The sequence below is a fragment of the Camelus bactrianus genome, chromosome 10, assembly GCF_048773025.1.
Source record: "Camelus bactrianus isolate YW-2024 breed Bactrian camel chromosome 10, ASM4877302v1, whole genome shotgun sequence".
In the NCBI taxonomy this organism is placed as follows: Eukaryota; Metazoa; Chordata; class Mammalia; order Artiodactyla; family Camelidae; genus Camelus; species Camelus bactrianus.
In genome coordinates this window covers 8292150-8318509 of record NC_133548.1, presented here as the reverse complement: position 1 = coordinate 8318509, position 26360 = coordinate 8292150, and the positions used below count along the sequence as shown (strand labels likewise).

At 36.2% G+C, this 26360-nt stretch overlaps 1 pseudogene; it reads left to right on the top strand.

The window, feature by feature from the left end:
* Positions 1-486: 486 nt before the first annotated feature.
* LOC105070193 (solute carrier family 22 member 10-like) lies at positions 487-25149 on the top strand (annotated as a pseudogene).
* The last annotated feature ends 1211 nt before the right edge of the window (positions 25150-26360 follow it).

Sequence of the window (26360 nt, the reverse complement as noted above, 5' to 3'; positions counted from 1 at the left end):
CAATATCAATTACCAAAAGGTACTAATTGCACCCATTCTACTCTGTTTTAATTAAAAACAAAAGATTGTATTTTGTTAAATATTTTAATCATAAATTCATATATAAGAAAATACTTGTTCTCTGTTCTTTCCAGAGAAAAAAATCATAAAGCAGTTCACTTCTGTGTCTCTCAAATTCCATTTTCTGGGAATGACTGAAGACTGTGTAGGAGGCTTATTTTAGATTATTTAGAGATTCATGTACTTGCCAAAGTTCAATGCTGATTTTGCAGAATCACTGAAGACAAGCACATTCAGAGAGTAAACCTTTAAAAGATTTCATTGGCAAGAGCTAGAAGTATCTTTGGTAAATAATTTTCTCTATGACTTTACTAAAAAATAGTATCTCCTGATTCCAAAAGGACTTGGGAACTGCTCCCACTGTTCTGTTTCAATAGTGAGGTGGGTGGGACCCATTTATGGAAAGTGGTGTGAGGTCACATAGAATTAATGTGAATTAATGAAAGGAAACATTTTTTCCTCCCTTTGAACTTATAAAGTCATTGTGCCTCCTCTTGAGGATCACCTGTTCACAATGGCCTTTGAGGAGCTCCTGGATAAAGTTGGTGGCCTGGGAAAATTTCAGATCCTTCAGATGGCTTTATTTTTTCCCTTTTTGATGCTTGGAGTCTGTCAGGTGCTGTTGGAGAATTTCACTGCAGCCATTCCTGGTCATCGCTGCTGGGTCCACATCTTGGATAATGACACTGTCTCTGATAATGGCACTGGGATACTCAGCCCTGATGTCTTCCTAAGAATCTCCATCCCATTGGATTCAAACTTGAAGCCAGAAAAATGTCATTGCTTCCTTCTTCCCCAGTGGCAGCTCCTTCACCTGAATGGGACCCTCCCCAACATGACTCACCTGGACACAGAGCCCTGTGTGGATGGCTGGGTGTATGATCAAAGCTCTTTCCACTCTACCATAGTGACTGAGGTAAATGCCCCATTTACCTTTTGTAAGTACATGGTCTGGGTGTTTAGAATAACATAAAACAAACAAGGTTCAAGTCTTCAGTTACTGTGTAGATTGCATAGCCATCTTTCTTTCATTGTTTCAGCAAAAAGTGATTGCTTTTCTTTTTAATTGCCAAGTAATTACATGACAGTAGAGGACAGTGGAATCAGCCAGTGAGACATGAAATTTACTATCACAAACCGTTCAATGTAAGATGAAGGCTGATGATTAGACAAATAAGGACTTGATATAATGTGTGAAAAATTATTCTTAGTCACTTGTTATCAGCCTAGTTGCAAATTGGAAATACTGTATTAATTAATACCAAACTTCATGCCCTGGCTACTTGATAGAGAAACCTATCAGGTATTCCACTCTAAGTGTGAAATCCAGGCATCAGTATAAAAAATCAACCTCAATATTTTCAATGTGGGGCAAAGATTGAGAATGACTGAAGTATGCAGTTCTAAGTGAATATAAAGTTCGGCTCTAATATAACTTAGAAAATTTAGTTGAAGATTTCTAGAGAAAGCCATGCTTAAGCTAAGACTTGAATGATATAGATGAATATATCTAGTAATAGAAGCCAGAGAGTGTGCTCCCTAAGGGTTACTGGAGTGAGTGAACACATAAGATGGTGTGAATCTCCGTTGTGCTGGTTTCCTTCTCTTCCAGTGGGACCTAGTATGTAATTATCAGTCACAGAAACCAGTGGTTCAGTTCCTATTCATGGTTGGAATGCTGGTGGGAGGCTTCGTGTATGGCCATCTCTCAGACAGGTGAGTGTCTCCAGATCACTGCTGTCCTTCCTCTGTGGTGTTTTCACAGTTTATGATTAATTGTTTAATAAAGAAGTCTTTATTGAGTTTCAATATGCAATTTATTCTGTTTTGGGTTGCCTTGGTTCCCAGGGAGCTATAGATGGAAATGTAGAATTAAACTTATTGTGATCAATGCAATTTTGTTGTCACACAGCTCTCTGTCTTGGACACAGAAATGACATTTCCATAAGATATGGGTGGCATTTCAGAGCAGTATTTAGAGGTGAAGTATCATGATTCTTAATTTAGCAAGATGAGAAGGAATTACCTATGGGAAGTGGGGGAGGGTTGTTCAAGACAGGAGATTCAGCCTGTTCAAAAGACATGGATATGGTGAACAGCACTGTAGGCCTTTGCCATGGTTTCTGTGTTAAGTGACTCCTGGACTCTGATTAAATTCTTCTGTATTCCCAGATTGATCATTATGTTATCGAGCATGCCCCACTGTAATTAGTAGGTATTTTCATAAAACCTGGGTGCGTTGTGAGATGGCACTATATTGTATTAAGAAATAATTGTGATTATAATCTGGACCTCTGATCTTGTGAAAAAAGGCTCTTCAGTGGTAATACTTGCAAACATATAAGGTAATTAATCTATAGACCTCAGGCGTCATAATCTGTGATGTGAGATGTTTGGGTTATCCTTGCCTGACTATACCCATCCTGAAGCAAGAGACAGCCATAGCAGCCACACATTTAAGTCTTTCAGAGAAGAATTGGAAGACTTAAAGTATCCCTTACCATCTATAAACCTAGCATCATTTAATCTTTCAGTTGAAAATTGTGAACTCAATGTATCACTCTGAGTTCAATTTGTAAAATATTTCAGGGTTAGAGTGCTCATATTGACCAGTTTTCAGACTGAGCTCTTTATGGTGATTCACAATAAAATGCTGATTGATCAGTTTAGGGGGGCAGAAAGTGATAAATGTTTTAAATTTCTTAATGTGGAAAAGAGGTATGACAGAACATAAGAGTTGAAAATTTGGTGAAGAAAAGGGAGAATGATAGCTAAGCTAAAGACTTTGAACCAAACATAGGTATAAAGCTTCTGGACATTGACCTTGACAATAAGGCACAGGTAATGAAAGCAAAAATAGACAAATGAGATTATGTCAGTCCATAATGCTTCTGCACAGCAAACGAAATTATCAACAAAATGAAATGGAAGCATACCAAATGGGAAAAATATTTGCTAGCCTCATATTTGATAGAGTTAATATCCAATTATACAGGGGAACTACTACACCTAATAGAAAAACAACCAATAATCTGGCTCAAAAATGGCACAGAAGCTCAATAGGTATTTCTCCATAGAAGTCATAGAAATAGTCAACAAGTATATGAAAAGATGCTTAACATCATTAATCAACAGGGAAATACGATTCAAAACCACAATGAGATATACCCTTATGCTAATTTGGGTTGTTATTATATTAAAAAATAAAGCAGTGTCAGGGAGCTATTTGCCTATATTTTCCCTAGAAGTTTTACTGTTTCAGGTCTAATTTAAGTCTTTAATCAGTTCTGAGTGAATTTTTAAATAGTGTAAATAGGGGTCAAATCTCATTCTTCTACATGTTATCATCTCATTTTCCCAACATCATTATTGAGGGGACTGTCTTTTCCCCTTTAAGTATTATTGGTTCCTTTATCAAATATGATATATGAAGCACTAGTTTCTGGAATCTTGTTTCTGTTCTTTTGGTTTATGTGTCTATTTTTTATGTCACTACCATACTGTTTTGATCACTACTGTTTTATAATATAGTTTGAAATCAGAAAATGTGATGCTCCTATCTTGGTTCTTTGTCAGGATTGCTTTGGCTTTTGGGGATTATTTGTGATGTCAGATAAATTTTAGGATAGTTTTTTCTATTTCTGTGAAAAATGCCATTGGAATTTTAACAGGGATATCATATAATTTATGGATGGCTTTGCATAGCATGGTCATTTTAACAATACTAACTTTTCCGATCCATAAGCATGGGTTCTCTTTCCATTTTTTGGTGGGGAGGAGGTAATTAGGTATGTATGTATGTATGTATGTATGTATGTATTTATAGAAGAGGTATTGGGAATTGAACCCAGGACCTCATTCATGCTAAGCATGCACTCTACCACTACCACTTGAGCTATACCCTCCTCCTCTTTTTCCATTTTTTTTGTACATTATTCAACTTCTTTCATCAAAGCATTATTTCCAGTATCCAGATCTATCACCTCCTTGGTTAAATTTATACTTAAGTATTTTATTGTTTTTGATTCTATTATGAGTGAAATTGTTTCCTTTATTAGTTTTCCCCCCAAATATTTCATTGTTCATGTATAGAAATGCAGTTGTTTTCTGTATATTGATTTGTATCCTACAACTTTACTGTATTTATAGATAATTTCTAACAGATTTGTAGATTATTTCTGTAGATTTTTGGTTGAGTCTTTAGGATTTTCTATGCATAAGATCATAGCATCTGCAAAGACAATTTAATCCTTCATTTCCAATTTGGATTCCTTTTATCTTGCCTGATTAGTCTGACTAGGACTTCCAGTATTATGTTGAAAGGAGTGGTTTGAGGGGCACCCTTGTTTTTTTCTGAATTTAGAGTAAAATCTTTCACTGTCATTGTTGAATGATGTTAGCTGAGGGCTTGTCTATATATGGCCTTATTATGGTGAGCTACTTTCATTCTATAATAATTGAGGATTTTTGTCATGAAGGATGCTGTGTTTTGTCAAATTGGTTTTTCAGCATCTGTTGAGGAGGTCCTATTATTTTTGTCTTTCACCCTATTAATGTGGTGTATCACATTTATTGATTTGCACATGTCAAACTATCCTTATATCCTATGGATGAATCCCACTTGATCATGGTGTATGATCCCTTTAATGTACTGTTGACTTTGGTTTGCTTATATTATGTTGAGAATTATTTGCATCTATCTTCAGCAAAGATGTAGATCTGCAGTTTTCTTGTAATGTCCTTATCTGATTTTGATATCAGTAATTTGGTGGCCTTCTAAAATGAGTTTGAGATTGTACCTTCCTCTTCAATTTTTCAGAAGTGTTTGAGAAGAATTTGTGCTAATTCTTCCTTAAATGTTAGATAGAATTCATCCATTTGACATCTTGGTGCTTTTTAAAAAATTTAAATATAGTTGATTTACAAGATTATATTAATTTGCAGTGTGCTGTATAGTGATTCAAGATTAATTAATTAATCTCTTAAAGATCATACTCCATTTAAAGTTATTAGAAAATAATGGCTGTATTTCTTTGTGCTGAACAACATTTCCTTGTTGCTCAGCTATTTTATACATAATAGTTTGTATCTCTTAATCCCATACCCCTGTCTGCTGCTCCCCTTTCCCTATTTCCCCTGATAACTAGCAGTTTGTTTTCTATATCTCTGAGTCTGTTTTGTCATATACATTCGATTGTTTTATTTGTTTAGTTTCCACATGTAGGTGATACTGTCTCTTGCCTGATTTATTTCACTAAGTAAAATACCCACCCCAATTCCCAAGTCCATCCACATTGTACAAATGCCAAAATTTCATTCATTTTTATGGCTGAATTATATTCCACATATATACCACATCTTTATCCATTCATGTGTTGATGAGCACTTAGGTTGCTTCCATATCTTGGCTATTGTAAATAATACTTCTGTAAACTTTGCTGCATGTATCTTTTTGAATTAGTGTTTTTGTTTTCTTTGGGTATGTACCCAAGAGTAGAATTGCTGGATCACATGGTAATTCTATTTTTAGTTTTTGGAGGAATCTCTATACTGTTTTCCATAGTGGCCTCACCAATTTGCATTCCCACAAATGTTGCATAAACGTTCACTTTTTGGTTCATTGTCACCATCATTTGTTTGTGGTCTTTTTGATGATAGCCATTTTGACTGGTGTGAGATGGTATTTCATTTTGGTTTTTATTTGCATTTGTCTGATGCTTAGCAGTGTTGGACATCTTTTTATGTGCCTGTTAGCAATCTGTATGTCCTCTGGATAAGTGTCTCTTCAGGTCTTTGTCCATTTTTTAATTGAGCTGTTTGTTTTTGATATTGAATTATATGAGCTATTAATATATTTTTGATAATAAGCCTTTTTGAGGGTGTGTGTATGATTACTGATTGAGTCTCCTCAATCATTATTGGTCTGTTCAGATTTTCTATTTCTTTATGATTCAGTTTTGGGTGATTGTATGTTTCTAGGAGTTTATCCATTTCTTCTAGGTTATCCTACTGTGATACTAATCCCTTATTTTTTGTATCATTTGCAAATATATCTTCTCCAGTTCAGTAGATGTCTTTTCATTTTGATGATTTTCATTGTTGTGCAAAAGCTTTACAGTTTAATTAGTTCCCATTTCTTTATATTTGCTTTCAATTCTTTGCCTTGGGAGGCTGATCCAAGAGAATATTGCAATGATTTATGTCAAAGTGTGTTTTGCCTAATTTTCTCTTCCAGGAGTTTTATGGTTTCATGTTTTACATTTAGATATTTAAACCAGTTTTTGCTAATTTACTTACTTATTTTTCATTGAAGTATAGTTGATTTACAGTGTTAGTTTCAGGTGTACAGCAAAGTGATGTGATTATAGATATATACACATTTGTTTTCAGATTCTTTCCCATTATAGGTTATTACAAGATAATGAATATAGTTCCCTGTTCCATACAGTAGGTCTTTGTTTTATCTATTTTGTATATAGTAGTGTGTATATATTAATACCAAACTCTTAGTTTATCCCTCCCCCTCTTTTCCCCTTTTGTAACCATGTTTGTTTTCTATGTCTGTCAGCCTATTTATGTTTTGTAAATCAGTTCATCTATGTCAGTTTTTTAGATTCTACATATTTCCTGTCTGGATGTTCTATCTATTGATGCAAGTTGGGTGTTAAAGTCACTATTATTTTGTTATTGTCAATTTCTCCTTGTATCTTATTATTTGCTTCATGTTTTTAGATGCACCTATGTTCGGCACATATATGTTTATAATATCCTCTTCTTGTACTGATCCCTCTATTTTTATATAATGCCCTTCTTTGTCTTTATACTTTTGTTTTAAAGTCTATTTTGTCTGCTATGAATTTTGCTACCTCTATTTTCTGTTGTTTCTGTTTACATGAAATATCTTTTTCTGTTTTCTCATTTTCAGTCTTTGTGTGTCTTTAGCCCTGAAGTGAGTCTCTTGCAGGCAGAATTTTGAAGGGTCTTTTTAAAATACAGTCAGCTGACATATATCTTTTTTTTTTAAACATTTTTTATTGATTTATAATCATTTTACAATGTTGTGTCAAATTCCAGTGTTCAGCACAATTTTTCAGTCATTCATGGACATATACACACTCATTGTCACATTTTTTTCTCTGTGAGTTATCATAACATTTTGCGTTTATTTCCCTGTGCTATACAGTGTAATCTTGTTTATCTATTCTACAATTTTGAAATCCCAGTCTATCCCTTCCCACCCTCCACCACCCTGGTAACCACAAGTCTGTATTCTCTGTCTGTGAGTCTATTTCTGTCCTGTATTTACGCTTTGTTTTTGTTTGTTTGTTTGTTTTTGTTTTTGTTTTTTAGATTCCACATATGAGCGATCTCATATGGTATTTTTCTTTCTCTTTCTGGCTTACTTCACTTAGAATGACATTCTCCAGGAGCATCCATGTTGCTGCAAATGGCATTATGTTGTCGGTTTTTATGGCTGAGTAGTATTCCATTTTATAAATATACCACATCTTCTATATCCAGTCACCTGTTGATGGACATTTAGGCTGTTTCCATGTTTTGGCTATTGTAAATAGTGCTGCTATGAACATTGGGGTACAGGTGTCATCCTGAAGTAGATTTCCTTCTGGATACAAGCTCAGGAGTGGGATTCCTGGGTCATATGGTAAGTCTATTCCTAGTCTTTTGAGGAATCTCCATACTGTTTTCCATAGTGGCTGCACCAAACTGCATTCCCACCAGCAGTGTAGGAGGGTTCCCCTTTCTCCACAGCCTCTCCAGCATTTGTCATTTGTGGATTTTTGAATGACGGCCATTCTGACTGGAGTGAGGTTATACCTCATTGTAGTTTTGATTTGCATTTCTCTGATAATTAGTGATATTGAGCATTTTTTCATGTGCTTTTTGATCATTTGTATGTCTTCCTTGGAGAATTGCTTGTTTAGGTCTTCTGCCCTGACATATATCTTTTGATCAGAGCATTTAGTGCATTGACAATTAAAGTAATTATGGCGGGTAGATATTTATTGCTATTTAATTAATTGTTTTCTGCTTGTTTCTATAGTTCTTCCTTGTTCATTTCTTATTTTTTTTCCTTCCCTTATTTTTTGATGATTCTCTTTAGTAGCAGCCTTTTGTTCCTTTCTTTCAATTTTTGCATATTTGTTACAGGTTTTTGATTTGTCACCATGGGGTTCATATATGTAGATGAATAATTATATCTACTTGTTTTAAACTGATAGTCATTTAAGTTTAAACACATTCTAAAGGATCTACTTTTTTTATTCCCCTCCCCCACATTTTGTGTTTTTGATGTCATGTTTTAAATATTCATGTTTATTCTTTAATTATTTATTTTATTTATAGTTGCTTTTACAGTTTCTTTTCATCTTATAATCTACATACTGGCTTATTTATGTGGTTGATCTTAAGTCCTTAATGTATATTTACCTTTCCTAGTATTGTTTTACCTTTTCTATAGGTTCTTCCTTCTTTTTCACTTAGAGAAGACCCTTCAACATTTCTATTAGTGTAGTTTTAGTATTGATGAATTCTTAAGTTTTTTGCTTGTCGGAGGATTTCTTTAACTCTCCTTCCATTCTAAATAATAATCTTGCTGGGTAGAGTATCCTAGGTTTCAGGTTTTTCCCTTTCAGCACTTTGAATATATCATACCAGTGTTTTCTGATCTGCAATGTTTCTGAAGTAGAAAAATTTTCTAGGCTTATGGGGATTTCCCTGTGTATGACTATTTTTCTCTTGCTTCTTTAGAATTTTCTCCTTATCTTTCATTTTTGCCACTGTAAGTATAATATGTCTTGGTGTGAGTCTGTTTGGATTCATCTTGTTTGGGATCCCCTGTGCTTCCTGTACTTGGATATCTATTTCCTTCTTTAGGTTTGGGAAGTTTTCAGCTATAATTTCCTCAAATACATTTTTGTTCCCCTTCTCTCTCTCTTTCTCTTTTTTTCTAGGACCCTTATTATGCAAATTAGTGTTGTCTCAGAGATCTCTTAAATTGTTTCATTTTGAAAATTTCTTTTCCTTCTGCTGTTTTAATTCAGTGATTTCCATAATCCTGTTTTCCACATCACTTATGCAGTGTTCTATATCACTTAGTTTTGTATTCATTCCTTCTAGTGTGTTTTCTAATTTTAGCTATTGAATTGTTTATTTCTGATTGGGTCTTTTAACAATATTTTCTGGTTTCTCATTAAATTGTTCACTGTTTAGATCAATTCTTTTCTGTAATTCAGATAATGTTTTTATCATCAATGTTTTGAATTCCTTATCTTGTTTTTGTTTCATTATTTTTTTCAGAGGTTTTCTCTTGACCTTTCAAGTAGAGTAGTTCCTCTGCCTTTTCATTTGCTTAATTTTCTCTGCCTCTATTAATTTTTTAATGAAAGTAAAGAAACAATCCCCTTTAAAATAGCACTCAAAGTAAAAAAATACCTAGGAATAAATCTAACCAAGGAAGTGAAAGAAATATACACAGAAAACTATAAACCATTGATGAAGGAAATTAAAGAAGACTTTAAAAAATGGAAAGATATCCCATACTCTTGGATTGGAAGAATCAATATTGTTAAAATGGTCACACTGCCCAAGGCAATCTACAGATTTAATGCAATCCCTATCAAATTACCCAGGACATATTTCACAGTACTAGAACAAATCATATTAAAATTTATATGGAACCATCAAAGACCTAGAATTGCCAAAGCATTACTGAAGAAAAAGAAAGAGGCTGGACGAATAACTCTCCCAGACTTCAGACAATACTATAGAGCTACAGTCAACAAGACAGCATGGTATTGGTACAAAAACAGACATATAGACCAATGGAACAGAATAGAGAGCCCAGAAATGAACCCACAAACTTTTGGTCAACTAATCTTTGACAAAGGAGGCAAGAATATACAATGGAATAAAGACAGTCTCTTCAGCAAATGGTGTTGGGAAAATTGAACAGCAGCATGTAAAGCAATGAAGCTAGAACACTCTCTTACACCATACACAAAAATCAACTCAAAATGGATCAAAGACTTAAACATAAGACAAGATACAATAAACCTCCTAGAAGAAAATATAGGCAAAACATTGTCTGACATACATCTCAAAATTTTTCTCCTAGACTTTATTCTTTTAGAGCAGTTTCAGATTCACAACAGAATTGAGCAGAAACACAAAGAGTTTACACATAGCCCTCCCCACCTACACATATATACTCTTCTACCCTCAACATCCCTCATCAATGCAGCATATTTGGTACAATTGATGAAACCACATGGGCACATGATTATCAACCAAAGTCCATAGTTTACATTAGGGTTCACTCTTGATGTTGTACATTCTATGGGCTTTGACAAATGCATAATGACATATAGCCATCACTATATTATCATACAGAATAATTTCATTGCCCTAAAAATCCCCTGTGCTCCATCTGTTCATTCCTCCATCCCTCCCTCCCTCTCCCCAGACACCTGGAAAACACAATCTTTTAATTGTTTCTGTAGCTGTGCCTTTTCCAGAATGTCATTTGGCTGGAATCATAGTTTGTAACCTTTTCAGACTGGCTTTTTTCATTTAGTAATATGTCTTTTAAGTTTCTTCTATGTCTTTCATGGCTTTATAGGTCATTTTTTTTACTGCACGTATATTTTTAAATTTATATGTATGTACTGTTCATTTTTTCTAAGAACGTTCAGAGCTTTAGCTTTTTAAACTTACATAGCTATCAAAGAAATAAAGTCAACCACAAAATAAGAATTAACTGAAAAAGATACATACACAATACTATCAACAGCAACATTATTTATAATTGCCAGGATATGGAAGCATCCTAAGTGCACATCAATAGTTCAATAGATAATGGAGATGCAGCATATATATATGTAATGAGATACAACTCACCCATAAAAATGAAGAATATTTTGCCATTTGTGGCCCTTAATTCACTTTTTTTTTTCACTTCAAAAGCCAGAATTTTATAACTGGCAGTGACATTTCCATTACATCAAAACACCTAAAAATAAACTTAACCAAGGAGGTTACCTATACTCTGAAAACTGAAATGACACAAAGAAATGCAAAGATTTCTTGTGCTCTTGGATTGGAAGAATCAACACCATCAAAATGGCCACAGATCCAACACAACCCCCAACAAAATACTCACGACATTCCTCACAGAACTAGAGCAAATAACTCCAAAATTTATAAGGAACCACAAAAGACTCTGAACAGCCAAAGCAATCTTTTGTAGGTTTTTTTTTCCTCTTCTTTTTGTTCTCTTTTCTTATGGTTTGATGACTAGAGAAGTTCCTTTAACATTTGTTATGGAGCTGATTTGGTGGTGCTGAAATCTTTTAGCTTTTGTTTAACTGTGACACTTTTGGTTTCTCCATCAAGACTATACGAGAGCCTTGCTGGATAGAGGATTCTTGGTTGTTAAGTTTCCCCTTGCATCACTTTAAATATATCGTGCCACTCCCTTCTGGCCTGTAGAGTTTCTGCTGAAAAATCAGCTGATAACCTTATAGGAGTCCCTTGTATGTTATATGTTGCTTTTCTCTTGCTAATTTTAATATTTTCTCCTTATCCTTAATTGTTGTCAATTTGATGGCTATGTGCCTTGGTGTGTTCCTCTTTGGGGTGATCCTGTGTGGTACTCTCTGCACTTCTAGGACTTGGATGACTGTTTCCTTTCCCAAGTTGGGGATGTTTTTGGTTATTATCTCTCCAAAAATTTTCTCAGGTCCTTTCTCTTTTTCTTCTCTTTCTGAGACCCCTATAATGAGAATATTAGAGCACTTCATGTTGTCCCAGAGTTCTCTTAAACTATCCTCATTCCTTTTTATTCTTTTTTCTGTTATGAAGTAGTGATTTCCACTAATCTGTCTTCTAGCTCACTGATCCGTTCTGCCTCATTTAGTCTATTCTTGATTCCTTCTTGTGTATTATTCATTTCAGTGATTTTATTCATCAACTCTGTTTGAGTATTCTTTATATTTTCCAACTGTTTGCTAAAAACTTTATTCTGTGCATCTATACTCCTCTTGAGTTCTCTGAACATCTTAACTGCCTCTATGAATTTAGATGAAAGAGTTACCTACTGGGAAAGGGTGTTGTTATGTGGGAGCTTTCCTGTATAGACTGTGTGTGCCTATGCCTTTGTATGAGAGCTAGATATACCTGGACACACATCACATCTTTCCTTATGTTGTGCCTTCAGCTATCACCTTGGTAGGAGGTGGGACTGGAGATGGAGGGACTAGATCCAGCACCTAGTGTAAGATGGGACTTCCTCTGTGCTCAGTGGCTATAATTGCCCTGTCAGGGTTGGGATATAATCTTAAAATATTGTAACAGAAGCTCTGAGACTTGGACACATGCTGGATTTGTCCTTTTTTTTTTTCCTCTCCCTTTGCCCTGGGACCTTTTCTCCAGAGGAAAGGTGTGATGAGGCAATGGGGCCTGTGTACTGACAAGGGCTCTTGTGCAGACAAAGGTTTGATGTGCTGCTGTTTGGCATCCATGGCTACAGTCAGACACAGGCTCAGGTGCATGTACCCTTTGTTTCTCACAGCCAATCGCTTCTGCATGCTTCCACTACTCTTACCTTATCGTGGAACTGCTCCATAGGATTGGCAGTGGCCCATGAGGACTCAGCATATATTGGGTGGTTATCTATGGAGAAGCAGCTGTTGTCAGAGATCTGGGTGGTTTCTGAGATGTTGCTTGGCTGTGTCAACAATAGCTGCTGCCACCCTACCCAGGTTCCACCCCAGAACTAGGTTGCCTCTGTGTCCCACAGTTTTTCTGGTTGTGGGTACCACAGATCCAATGCAGCACTGAGGTGTGGAATTGAGTGGGGCCAGAGAGTTTGCTTGGTTATGGGTGTGATGCACTGCAAGGTGGTAGTGGGAAACCTTGCAGCTGCTAGGGCAGAACTTTCTATGCCCTGCCTTCGGGGCTAGCAAGTTCATGTGTGTTCCTCAAAAGCTGAGTCCAGACTCTCCAAAGCTCTTCAATTATTCCCAGTAGTCCTCCAACCAGCCAAGGGGGATTGTCTCCTCCAGTAGGCCCCCGGATTTGGACATGCAATCTGTAACCTGACCTTCTCATTCCCCAGGTGACGTGTCCACCCATATAATCTCCCTTTTCCTCTGAGTCTTCCCGATGAGCACAGGTCCTGACCTAATAGAGTTTCTTCCCTTCCTACCTGTTTACATGTGTATCTTTCTTACATCCTTGGTTTACAGAAGTCAATCCGCCATTTTCCAGTTAGTTTTAGTGAGAATTGTTCCATATGTAAATGTATTTTTTATCTGCTCATGGGGAGAGGTGAGCTCCACGTCCTTTACTCCACCGTCTTGTTCATTTTCCAGAGTTGTGGTGCTCTTATACTCTGTTCTAGATGAAACATATTGCTTGAGCCTTATAAATCCAGATTCAACAAAGACTGGTCCTTACATAAACCTTCAAAAACTTTAGTGCATTGCTCCATTGATCTTTTGCATCAGTTGAGTTTTAACCTGTCTAGTCCTAGAGATTCAAGTATACTTCTAGCTCTCTTATATTCTAGACATTATACAGACTCTCTACTTTGCTAAATACATGTACAAGTATAATGGGTGCTTCTAGTATATTACAATTTCCAACATTGTAGTTTCTTTTATATGATATCTCTTGGTGTCAGATGCCTCCTGACAATTGGAGAATAAAATTTTTTGGTATTGTTAGTGTATATTATAGACAAGGAGTGTTACTTTCAGATTTCTGTTGTTGATTTAGCTCTTGATTTTTCAAGTTTCAGGTACAAAGAATCACTTGTTAAAACATTCTCTATGTTCATGTATAACTGAAAAATTGTGCTCTACACTGGAATTTGACACAACATTGTAAAATGATTATAACTCAATAAAAATATTTTAAAAAATTCTCTAAATTTCAGAGTAGTCTTTTGTTTTTACCACAAATTGTCATTTCTCCAATAATCTAATTTGCTTCTCTGTTTCTTAGGTTTGGGAGGAGGTTGGTTCTCAGATGGTGTTTGCTCCAGCTTGCCATCTCTGGGACCTGTGCAGTTTTGCTCCCACCTTCCTCACTTTCTGCTCACTACACTTTTGGTCAGGTTGTTCTACTGTGGTCATCTTAATAAATACCAGTACACTCAGTAAGTCAACAGTTTTGATCTCCATTTTCCAAGTCTTGAATTTGACCTTCAAATTTCACATTTATCTGACATTAATATCCCAACTGGATTTTCTTTCAGTTGTGGAGTGGACAAGATCCCAGTCTAAAGCCATGGTAATAACACTGGTAACCTGTGCCACTAGTATGGGACAGATAGTCCTGGGAGGACTGGCTTTTGTTTTTCAAGAGTGGCGTACTCTGCAGCTGGTGGTGTCTATACCTTTCTTTGTCTTCTTTATCTCCTCAAGGTATGAGCCTTCTCTCTCACTCTGTCTTATGGGGTCCTGGGATGAAAATGCAGATTGTATCTGGATGTATTGATTTCTTATTCCCTAGGCCCTCTTTTATTGTTTGAACCTAGAACCTATGACTATCATCTGTTCATTCTGTGCAATTTGCAAAACAGAACAGGGGATAACAATGATCTTTCTGCTGGGGAGTTCTAAATATTTTCTGCTGTCTTCCTTCATAAGATTAACTCACTATACTGGTCGTAGAGTTATCCCAATTTTACTCTCCTTAATGTAAAATATAGACTAAAACATTTAAAAAGAAATGCCTTTAATTCTTTTTTTTTTTGAATTTGAGTGAACCAGGTCATGGTAAAATTTTCTGTGACTTTCATTGTTGTAGATGAAATTGGATAATAGGAAGATGTAGCAAATTTATTCTTAGAGCAATTTGACAAAAGAGCAGTGTAATTTCTCCAGTACCAAAAACTGGCATGCAGTTTAGATGATTTACATCATATGTTCAGCACTCTCTCTTCCCTTAAATAATTTTAACAAATGTTTATGTATAGATAATGTCATTCTTACAAGTATAACCAGTCTAGGAAGAATCAGATTTAGTCAATCACAGAGAGATGACTATAGATTCAATACAGTGAGATGAGTTCACAGACAGAGGGAGTGTGATACATGTAAGACTCATTCATTATGTCATTCCATCCTATAACAACCCTACAGAGAAGAAGACACCATGGTCCCCATTTTATTGATAAAAATCTGAGGTGGGTGTAAATAAGTGACTCACTTGGGTAATTAGTTACCAACAGAGCTGGTAGTGGCAGAAGTCTTCCAATCTTTGTTGGGCTTTAAGCTTACATATTTGGGGCCTTCTTTTTTATTTTTATTAAAAATTTGTTTATTGAGGTATAGTCAGTTTACAATGTTATGTCAATTTCTAATATATAACATAATGTTTCAGTCATACATGTATACATATATTCATTTTCATTATATATATAGTAGAAACTTGTTGTTTATCTATTTTATATATAATAGTTAGTACATGCAAATTTTGAACTCCCAAATTTATTCATTCCATCCCCTTTGCTCCCTCGTGGCCATAGTTTGTTTTCTATGTCTGTGAGTCTATTTATGTTTTGTAACTATGTTCATTTATGTCACTTTTTAAAGATTCCACATATGAGTGATATCAAATGATATTTTTCTCTCTGGCTTACTTCACTTAGTATGATAATCTCCAGGTCCAACCATGTGTAGCAAATGGCATTATTATATTCTTTTTTATGGCTGAGTAGTACTCCATTGTACATGTATACATCACAACTTCTTTACTGAGTCTTCTATTGATGACATTTAGGTTGTTTTCATGTCTTGGCTATTGCAAATACTGCTGCTATGAACATTGGTGTGAATGCATCTTTTTGAATTAGAATTCCCTCTGGATATAACTCCAGGAGTGGGATTGCTAGATTATATAGTAACTCTATTTTTTTAGTTTTTAAGGAATCTCCATATTCCAATGGCTGCACCAAACTACATTCCCACCAACAGTGTAGGAGGGTTGCCATTTCCCCACACCCTCTCCAGCATTTGTCATTTGTAGACTTTTTCATGATGGCCATTCTGACTGATGTGAAGTGATACTTCACTGTACTTTTGAGTTGCACTTCTCTAGTAATTAGTAATATTGAGCACCTTTTCATTTGCCTATTGGCCATTTTTAAAACTTTTTTTACTGATTTATAATAAGTTTACAATGTTGTGTCAAATTCCAGTGTAGAGCACAATTTTTCAGTTATACATGAACATACATATATTCATTGTCACTTTTTTTCTCTGTGAGCTACCATAAGATTTTGTGTATATTTCCCTGTGCTATACAGTATAATCTTGTTTATCTATTCTACAATTTTGAAATCCTGTCTATCTCTTCCCATCCTCCACCCCCTTGGCAACCACAAGTTTGTATTCTATGTCTATGAGTCTGTTTCTGTTTTGTATTTATGCTTTGTTTGTTTGTTTTTGTTTTTTTTAGATTCCACATATGAATGATCTCATATGGTATTTTTCTTTCCCTTTCTGGCTTACTTCACTTAGAATGACATTCTCCAGGAGCATCCATGTTGCTGCAAATGGCATTATGTTGTCGGTTTTTATGGCTGAGTAGTATTCCATTGTATAAATATACCACATCTTCTTTATCCAGTCATCTGTTGATGGACATTTAGGCTGTCTCCATGTCTTGGCTATTGTAAATAGTGCTGCTACGAACATTGGGGTGCAGGTGTCATCCTGAAGTAGGGTTCCTTCTGGATATATGCCCAGAAGCGGGATTCCTGGGTCATACGATAAGTCCATTGATGAAGAAAATTAAAGAAGACTTTAAAAAATGGAAAGATATTCCATGCTCTTGGATTGGAAGAATCAATATTGTTAAAATGGTCACACTGCCCAAGGCAATCTACAGATTTAATGCAATCCCTATCAAATTACCCAGGACATATTTCACAGTACTAGAACAAATCATATTAAAATTTATATGGAACCATCAAAGACCTAGAATTGCCAAAGCATTACTGAAGAAAAAGAAAGAGGCTGGACGAATAACTCTCCCAGACTTCAGACAATACTATAGAGCTACAGTCAACAAGACAGCATGGTATTGGTACAAAAACAGACATATAGACCAATGGAACAGAATAGAGAGCCCAGAAATGAACCCACAAACTTTTGGTCAACTAATCTTTGACAAAGGAGGCAAGAATATACAATGGAATAAAGACAGTCTCTTCAGCAAATGGTGTTGGGAAAATTGAACAGCAGCATGTAAAGCAATGAAGCTAGAACACTCTCTTACACCATACACAAAAATCAACTCAGAATGGATCCAAGACTTAAACATAAAACAAGATACAATAAACCTCCTAGAAGAAAATATAGGCAAAACATTATCTGACATGCATCTCAAAAATGTTCTCCTTGAACAGTCTACTCAAGCAATAGAAATAAAAGCAAGAATAAACAAATGGGACCTAATGAAACTTACAAGCTTCTGCACAGCAAAGGAAACCATAAGTAAAACAAAAAGACAACCTACCGAATGGGAGAAAATTTTTGCAAATGAAACCGACAGAGGCTTGATCTCCAGAATATATAAGCAGCTCATACGACTTAATAAGAAACAACCAAACAACCCAATCCAAAAATGGACAGAAGACCTAAACAAGCAATTCTCCAAGGAAGACATACAAATGATCAATAGGCACATGAAAAAATGCTTAATATCACTAATTATCAGAGAAATGCAAATCAAAACTACAATGAGGTATCACCTCACACCAGTCAGAATGGCCATCATTCAAAAATCCACAAATGACAAATGCTGGAGAGGCTGTGGAGAAAGGGGAACCCTCCTACACTGCTGGTGGGAATGCAGTTTGGTGCAGCCACTATGGAAAACAGTATGGAGATTCCTCAAAAGACTAGGAATATTGGCCATTTGTATGTCTTCTTGGAGAAATATTTGTTTAGGTCTTTTGCCCATTTTTGGATTGGGTTGTTTGTATTTTTTGATATTGAGTTGTATGAGCTGTTTGTATATTCTGAAAATTAAGCCCTTGTCAGTTGCATCATTTGCAAATATTGTCTCCCAGTTCATAGGTTGTCTTTTTGTTTTGTTTATAGTTTCCTTTGCTGTGTAAAAGTGTAAGTTTATTTAAGTCCCATTTGCTTATTTTTGCTTTTATTTCTATTGCCTGGGAAGACTGCCCTAGGAGAACATTGCTAAGATTTATGTCAGAAAAGTTTTGCCTATGTTTTCTTCTAGGAGGTTTATAGTGTCTTGTCTTATGTTTAAATCTTAAGCCATTTTGAATTTGTGTGTGTGTGTGATGTGAGGGACTGTTCTAACTTCATTGATTTACACGTGACTGTCCAGCTTTCCCAACACCATTTGCTGAAGAGACTGCCTTTTATCCATTCTTGCCTCCTTTGTTGAAGATTAATTGACCATAGATATGTGAATTTATTTCTTGGCTCCCTGTTCTTTTCCATTGATCCATGTAGCTGTTTTTGTGCCAATATTGTGCTGCTTTGATTACTGTAGCTCTGTAGCATTGTCTGAAGTCTGGGAGGGTTATTCCTCTAGCCTCACTCTTTTTCTTCAGTATTGCCTAGGTAATTCTGGGTCTTTTGTGATTCCATATAAATTTGAGGGTTATTTGTTCTAGTTTTGTGGAAAACATCCTGGGTAATTTGGTAGGGACTGCATTAATCTGTGTGCTTTGGGTAGTACGGTCATTTTAACAATATTAATTCTTTCAATCCAAGAGCATGGGATATCTTCATTTCTTTAAATCATCTTTAATTTCCTTTATCAATGCTTTGTAGTTCTCTACATAAAGGCTTTCACATCCTTGGTCAGGTTTACTCCTATGTATTTTTTATTTTTTGGATGCAGTTTTAAAAGGGATTGTTTTTTCACTTTCATTTTCTGGTATTTCATTGTTAGTGTAAAGAAATGCAACTGATTTTTATATATTAATCTTGTAGCCTACTACCTTGCCAAATTCTTTTATCAGTCCAGTAATTTTTGTGTGGAGCCTTTAGAGTTTTCTATAGTATCTGTCATCTCCATATAATGACAATTAGCTCTTCTCTTCCAATTTATATACCTTTTATTTCTTTTTCTTGTCTGACTGCTATGGTTAGTACTTCCAGTAGTATGTTGAATAGAAGCAGTGAGAGTGGGCATCCTTGTCTTGTTACAGATTTTAGTGAGGAGGCTTTAAACTTTTCACCTTTGAGTATTATGCTGGCTGTGGATTTGTCATAAATAGCTTTTATTATGTTGAGATAGTTCCCTCTATACCCACTTCAGTTAGAATTTTTATCACAATTGGTGTTGAGTTTTATCAAGTACTTTTTCTGCATCTATTGAGATGGTCATGTGATTTTTGTGTTTTCTTTTGTGATGTAACATTGACTGATTTGTGTATATTGAACTATCCTTGTGTTCCTGGGATGAATCCAATTTCTTCATTATGTATTATCTTTTTAATGTTTTGTTGGATTCTGTTTGCTAATATTTTGTTGAGAACTGGGGAGCCTATTTTTTTTAAAAGTATATATATTATAAATATATATTGGGAGTACAAATTTGCTAGATCCTATGCCAAGGTTTGAAAGGAAATCATTCATGTGAGGAACTCTCAATCTTAAGCTTCATAAGCTTCTTGGAAAATCTCCTAGAGAGTAAGCAGAGAGTCATTTTGGCTCCAAAGTTTGTTATCCTTTGCATTTAGTACACCTTTAAATGTACTGTACGGAGAGATCATTGCCATATTTGTGTAATAGAACACGATTTCTATTCCAAACCCAACAAGTGAAATGTTGGATATTACATGGGAGACAAAAGCATGTGTTATCAAAATCATATGACAAACAAGCAGAAGAGAGTTGACTTACATGTGTGTGCCATTCTTTCATCAGGTGGCTGATAGAATCTGCTCGGTGGCTGATTATCACCAACAAACCAGATAAGAGCTTAAAGGAACTTAAAAAAGTTGCACAAAGAAATGGAATAAAGAATGCTGAAGCTATGCTGAACATGGAGGTGAGCAGGAGAACAAAGGTGGCTACTGGGTTGGAGGGAAGTCATAAACTGACAACTGTCTTCTTATTGAGACAGGCAAACTGCTTTTCTAACAAGGGCAGCTAGATGAGAATGCAAGCTCCATTACTTCATCTTTCATGTCTGTCTCATAGAAAGGTAGTGTTGCCCACTGTGCAGCTTCCTTCCTTTCACTTCCTGATCTGAATCTATAATCTATGTACTCTTGTGGATGCCCTGTCTCCATCGGTGGCCTTGTTTTCAAAATACCATTATTGCTATCTAATTTCCTGGAGTGTCCCTTAACTCCTTACATCTTCCTTCATATCACGTGCTCACCTGTGACTGTATGTGTAATATGTTGTACTCAAAAGAAAAGGAACACATCTTCTCATCCTGTTTGGTGTTAGTGCTCACAGAAATACGTGGCACTATGTTGGCAAGTGATACATGTTTGTTGTTGTTGAAGGGTTTGAGATCTGCCATACAGAAGGAGCTGGAGGCAGCACAGACCAAAGCTACTGTGTTTGACTTGTTCCGCACACCCAACCTACGTAAGAGGATATGTCTCCTGCTCTTTGTGAGGTGGGCTTCACATAGTGCATGACAACATTCAAAGAGTGGAGCCATGATTCTATTCATTTCAAATGTTATAATAGTGTTACGAAAGAGGGGCACTGATTTGGAGAAAAAAGATGAGGAAAACACTAAATATGTGCTATGTTTGGGGATAGTCAACAGATTGTAAAAAGACTCACATTGAACTAATTATACAATGAGGAGTAGTTATTTCATGTCACACTCCAGTCTTTTCACTGGAGTCCGATGTTAAGAACTTCCATCACAGTGCAGATTTTGACATTTAATTTTTTCATTGTTTTCTTTTAATTTTAATTGAAGCAAATCTTGCAACTGTAATATGAAGAGATCATGAATATATACAGATCAATGAATATTTCAATATGCAAAAATACAACCAACATCCAGATGAAGATAGAAAAATCTGAATTCCCCACAAGGTCCACTCATATACCATACATTAATAACCACCACCATCACCACCATCACCACCATCACCACCACTACCACCACTATGACAGCTCCACTTTCATTCCCTTCTCCCTGCCCTCCCATGTCAAATAAAACTTAACAACTGTTCTCAACTTTGTCACCATAGATCAGTGTTGCCTCATCTTGACCTTCACATAATGTAAATGATAAAAAGATTCTGTGACAGGCCCTCTTTCCTCATACTCATTCATGAAGTTTCATCCATTCTGTTGCATGTAACAGTAGTTTGTTCTCCTCTCTAGTGTTTTAGTTTCCAGTAGATGAATACACTACAATTTTTTTTTATGTGCTTCAACACTGGTGGACTTTCACTTGTTTCCAACTTGAGGTTTTAGCAGTAGGGCTTCTGTAGAAAATTTTGTACGTTATCTCTTGAGATGATATAAGTACTTAATTTGGTAGGGTTAAAAGGAGAAAATTGAGATATAATTCTGAATTTTTGAAGACTTATGAAAAAGAAAAGGAATAACAGGAGAATACAGACCTACTGCCAAGCTTAAGAAATTAACTATTGAGTTGTACAGATTACCTCTTCCTTTGCATATCCTAGTAGACTGCTTCTTTGATTAACTGCATTGTACTTTATAACCTTTCCCCTATCCACTAGGTCACAGACTTAGGTTAATGAACCCTAGGCACATTGAGTGGAAAGAAAAAGTAGAGATAATGGTCAGGAAAGGACATACTTGCTTATAATTTCTGTGATCGGTGGTGGCTTCTTCTGCTGTAATGTCTAGGTCTAGCTCTATCTGGGTGTACTAGATCATTAAAGTGGATTCTTAGATAGTGTCTGGATAAATTTTAGCTCCCCACTAGCTACCTTTGATTCCATTTGCTATGTTACAGTTAGTACATATTTGTTTGCCTGAATTCTTGCATTTTCTCTCAGCCCCAAGAAAGCAGATATGAACTTTAATTTCCTAGAATTATGTTAGACCCCAGGAGACTGTGCTTCCTGGTCAAGGGGACAAGATAGATTCTTTGCAGCTTCAATCACCTGTTGAGAAAAGGGAAATTATTCACAGTATTGGGATGGAGGAGGGGATGGGGAACCCAGAGCATACTGAGAAACCTCAAAAAAAAAAGAAACTCTTCTTAAATTTCCAGTTTTCATTCTTCTATATTCAACTTCTATACACCATCCAAATGGTGACTGGGTCAGATTATGTTTTCCTATCAGTATCTAGTCTATGCTTATGGATGGCAAAGAATCACAGAAGGAATATCATTTTCATATATTGTCATGTAATTGTTTATGGTAACTTTAAAATGATCCCTTTACGATGTAGTATATACAAATCAGACTGGGTGTTTATTATTTAACATTGATCATTGGCTGCCTGGATCAATATAATCATCAACTATAGCACCCAGGCACTAAGGCTTGTGTCTTTCCTCTTTTGTTCACTACAGATTTGCAAACACAGTGCCAGTCTATGGCATCTCTCTAAATCTACAGCACTTTGGGAGCAATATTTTCTTGTTCCAGGTAATCTTTGGAGCTCTCACAGCTTTAGTCCGAAGTCTTGTATTTTTAGTACTGAAATATATGGGCCGTCGACCAACCCAGACACTTTTCTTGTTCCTGGTGGGACTTGCCATTTTGGTCAACATGTTTGTGCCACAAGGTGAGAGAAGACTGTACTTTGGGGAAAGGAAGTGTCTTTTCTTTACCTTCAGGGATTTTATTGGCCACACTTGTCTGAAGCCAGGAGTAAACAGAGGTCCCAATTGTATGCTAAGTATTCCCCCAAACCAATCTGAGGGTTTAGGAGAAATTCTGCTACTAAGTTGTTGGGAAAAGAGCTAAAGGACAACAAAGGGCAGCTCAGGCATATATTTATGTTCCTCACAGTTTAGTAGTGCCTGGAAACTGGTATCACTTATTCCAGACAGTTTCCTTAGGACAGCATGTGTTCACTTGCTCTTTGCCCATTCATACTTTTAAAAAGAAGCTTAGAGGGGCAATGCTTTGCAATTATAACCCAGGTGAGGACACAATATGGTCACTCCCTCTGTATGGGCTCTTCATTACCAGCTTTGATGACTAGTCTACTTACCGATCTCTATGTATCCACGTGTGAGTGTGGTGTTTTTTAGGTTACCATGACTACAGCTCTTGCTTATGAGAGTCTTCCAGGAAATGAAAAAAAAAAAAAACCCCATTTTTAAGAGGTGAAGGAGTATCGAGTGGGTACTTTTGTCAGAGTAAAATCCTTGTCCATTCCCTGTTCGATTATTTTATAAGTTGAAACAGTGATGATACGTAGTAATTAGGAGAACCTTAGTGAACACTATGCTTCACCATCTCCCAATGCAAGAATATGCTTTACAGCATCACAGATTGATGGACTCTGCTCCTCAGAATATCATGAATGAGGCAGGTTTACACTTTTACAATAGAATTCTTTCTAATATCATAAAGCTATAATTACATTTCTTTTTATACTGTGCAGAAAACTCATTCTCTGAAATTTTTTTTAGTGGTTCCCAATTTCTGATCTTTTTTTGCCTAAGTGATGTTTCAATTCTCGGTTCCATGTGTGTAACATTGATCTAAATCTAGCTTCTCTGCAGCTGGTCCACTTACAGAGTAGTCTTGTCCTTTTACTACTCTCATGCCATCCTCGCCCTGTGACAATGTTGTATCTACACTAGGTTAACTGACTCATTTAGGTTTACCTGGGACTTTTCCTGGCTTTATCAATGAAAATATCGCATTTCTAAAAACCACCTAATTTACAGGAATGCCAGGATGCCTCGTCACTTAAATTCAGCACTTTAATTGTCAAGTCCTCAAGATGAGAACTGAGTCTGAGACTCAGTAATTGTGTACTTGAGAGTCCTACTTCCTGCAATAAGGATTTACCAAATACTGGAAAGAATACTTAAAAGCAATTTCTGCCAGAAGCACCTTTTCTTCTCCATCTCCAGCAAATATCAGATATGCAGAGAGATTTGCTGCATTGACATCAGATAATTTTATGTACTTTTTAACCAAGTATATTGTTAATTCTACGCTTCTCAACTACTCCATGACGTCTGCCACTGTAATATTTTCTACAGTATATTTCAAAAATACCAATAACCTTTAGTCCTGACTAAATTTGTTGGATACTAATTTCTTCAGCCTGATTTCTTAGTCTTACTTGTTTTCCTGTCCCCAGAAATGCAGACTCTGCGTGTGACTTTGGCAAGTTTGGGGGTCAGCTTTGTTTCTGCCTCTGTCACCAGTTTCTCTATCCACTCTGCTGAACTCATCCCCACTCTGCTCAGGTATAAGAGTTTATGGATAATCTGCCTTGACCAAAAATGGGACTTTCCAAGCTAATTGATGCTTATTGCAAGAATAAACACAATAAGGTCTCTTCATTATAAGTAATCATTTGTAATAATAATATACTAACAGCAAGTATTACCAGATTTATTGAAAAAGCTGACTTTGTGCCATGTACTGAGATAAACAATACATCAATTCATCCTCTCATTTACCTTTTGGACCACTCACCAGAATATGTGTAATGTGCAACATTCTGTTTAAAATGATGAAAGTGAGTATTAACACACTTTGACCCTGACAAAGACAGCTAGAATCACAGAACAAATCTCGAAAACAAGTGTTTTTCATCAAGCCCATGTATGTAACAATTGTATTTTATTGTTTTCCAATAATAGTGTCAAAATAATAGACCATAAATTACACGTGTGTATTTTTCCTGGATTATTATGTATTTTCACTTACTCTTCAGGACAACAGCTTCAGGATTAGAAATGATAATTAGCAGGTGTGGGGCAGCACTGGCTCCCCTCTTGATGACCCTAGTGGTGTATCGACCCACCTTGCCCTGGATCATCTATGGAGTCATTCCCATCATTGCTGGTTTTGTTGCCTTTTTCCTGCCTGAAACCAGAAATCTGCCCCTGCCTGACACCATCCAGGATGTGGAAGATAAGTAAGTAAACCTAGCCATCCCCTGGAGAACTGTGTGCTTTGGATCTGTGGGTGAGAAAGGCAAAACACAGAATGAGTCCCTCTGGTCACTGGTAAGGCTGAGCCTTGCCTGGGATACTTCCATCTTGGGCCATTGCCTTTCCTGAGTGGCAAGGTCATTTCTACCCATTGTGAGCTCCAGTCTAGACTGCAGAGATCCCCTCTGCCCTGCTTCTGTTGGTAGTTTTAGTGCTGAAGAGACAATAATTAGGTTTGTGGTGATGGTACTTCCTTCATCCTACCTGCCCTCGTGAGAGAGACATATTCCTGATGGTGTTTCATGATCTTCAAACCCATAAGAGCCTGAAATATACTAGGAAATAAATGGGATAGCCAGTGAAGGAATAAAGTTAGGAAGATCACTTAGAGTTAAAGTCTCTCTGTGGAACGTGTGTGCGTGCCTATAACAATAGGCAATTTACTACCATAAGTAATGGAAACATTGAGGATAGTTAAAAATAAGAAACTGGCAAAAGATATTTTAAAATAAGAAAAATGATATATTAGTGACCATATAATAAATAGAGTTCCACCAACTGAGTGATTTAAATGAGAGAAATTTCTTGCCTCACAGTTCCAAAGGCTGAAGCCTGAAATCAAGCTATTGGTAGGGCCATGCCCCCCTGAAGACTTTAGAGAGAGATCTGTTCCAGGTCCTTCTTCTGGCTTCTGGTAGTTCCTTGGCTTGTGGCAGCATAATTCCAGTTTTCACATGGCTCTCACCCTGGAATGCTTCTATGTCCAAATTTGCCCTTTGTATAAGGACACTAGTCATACTGGGTTAGGGGCCCATCCTACTCCAGTATGACCTCAGCTTAATTAATCATATTGGTAACCACCCTGTTTCCAAATATGGTAATCTCATATTTTGAGATACTGTGTGGCAAGACTTCAGCATGTGAAATCTGGAAGGGACACAGTTAAATGCATAACAAACAGGGAGTTCCCTTAAGATTTTCAGTCCACCTCTTGACTTTCCAAATGTGTCATTGGCCAGAGGTTTAAAGAGACCGTGTGAGAATAACAACTTTGAAAACTGCTGTTTTGGGTTTGCACAATCAATAGAACCTTTTCCAGCCTGAGTGTCAATCCCTCATGGATTTTATTGAGCTTAAAAAGCTGATGGTTAGATCAGTTTGTACTTGAGCATGAAGGGCACCCAAACTTATTTTTATTT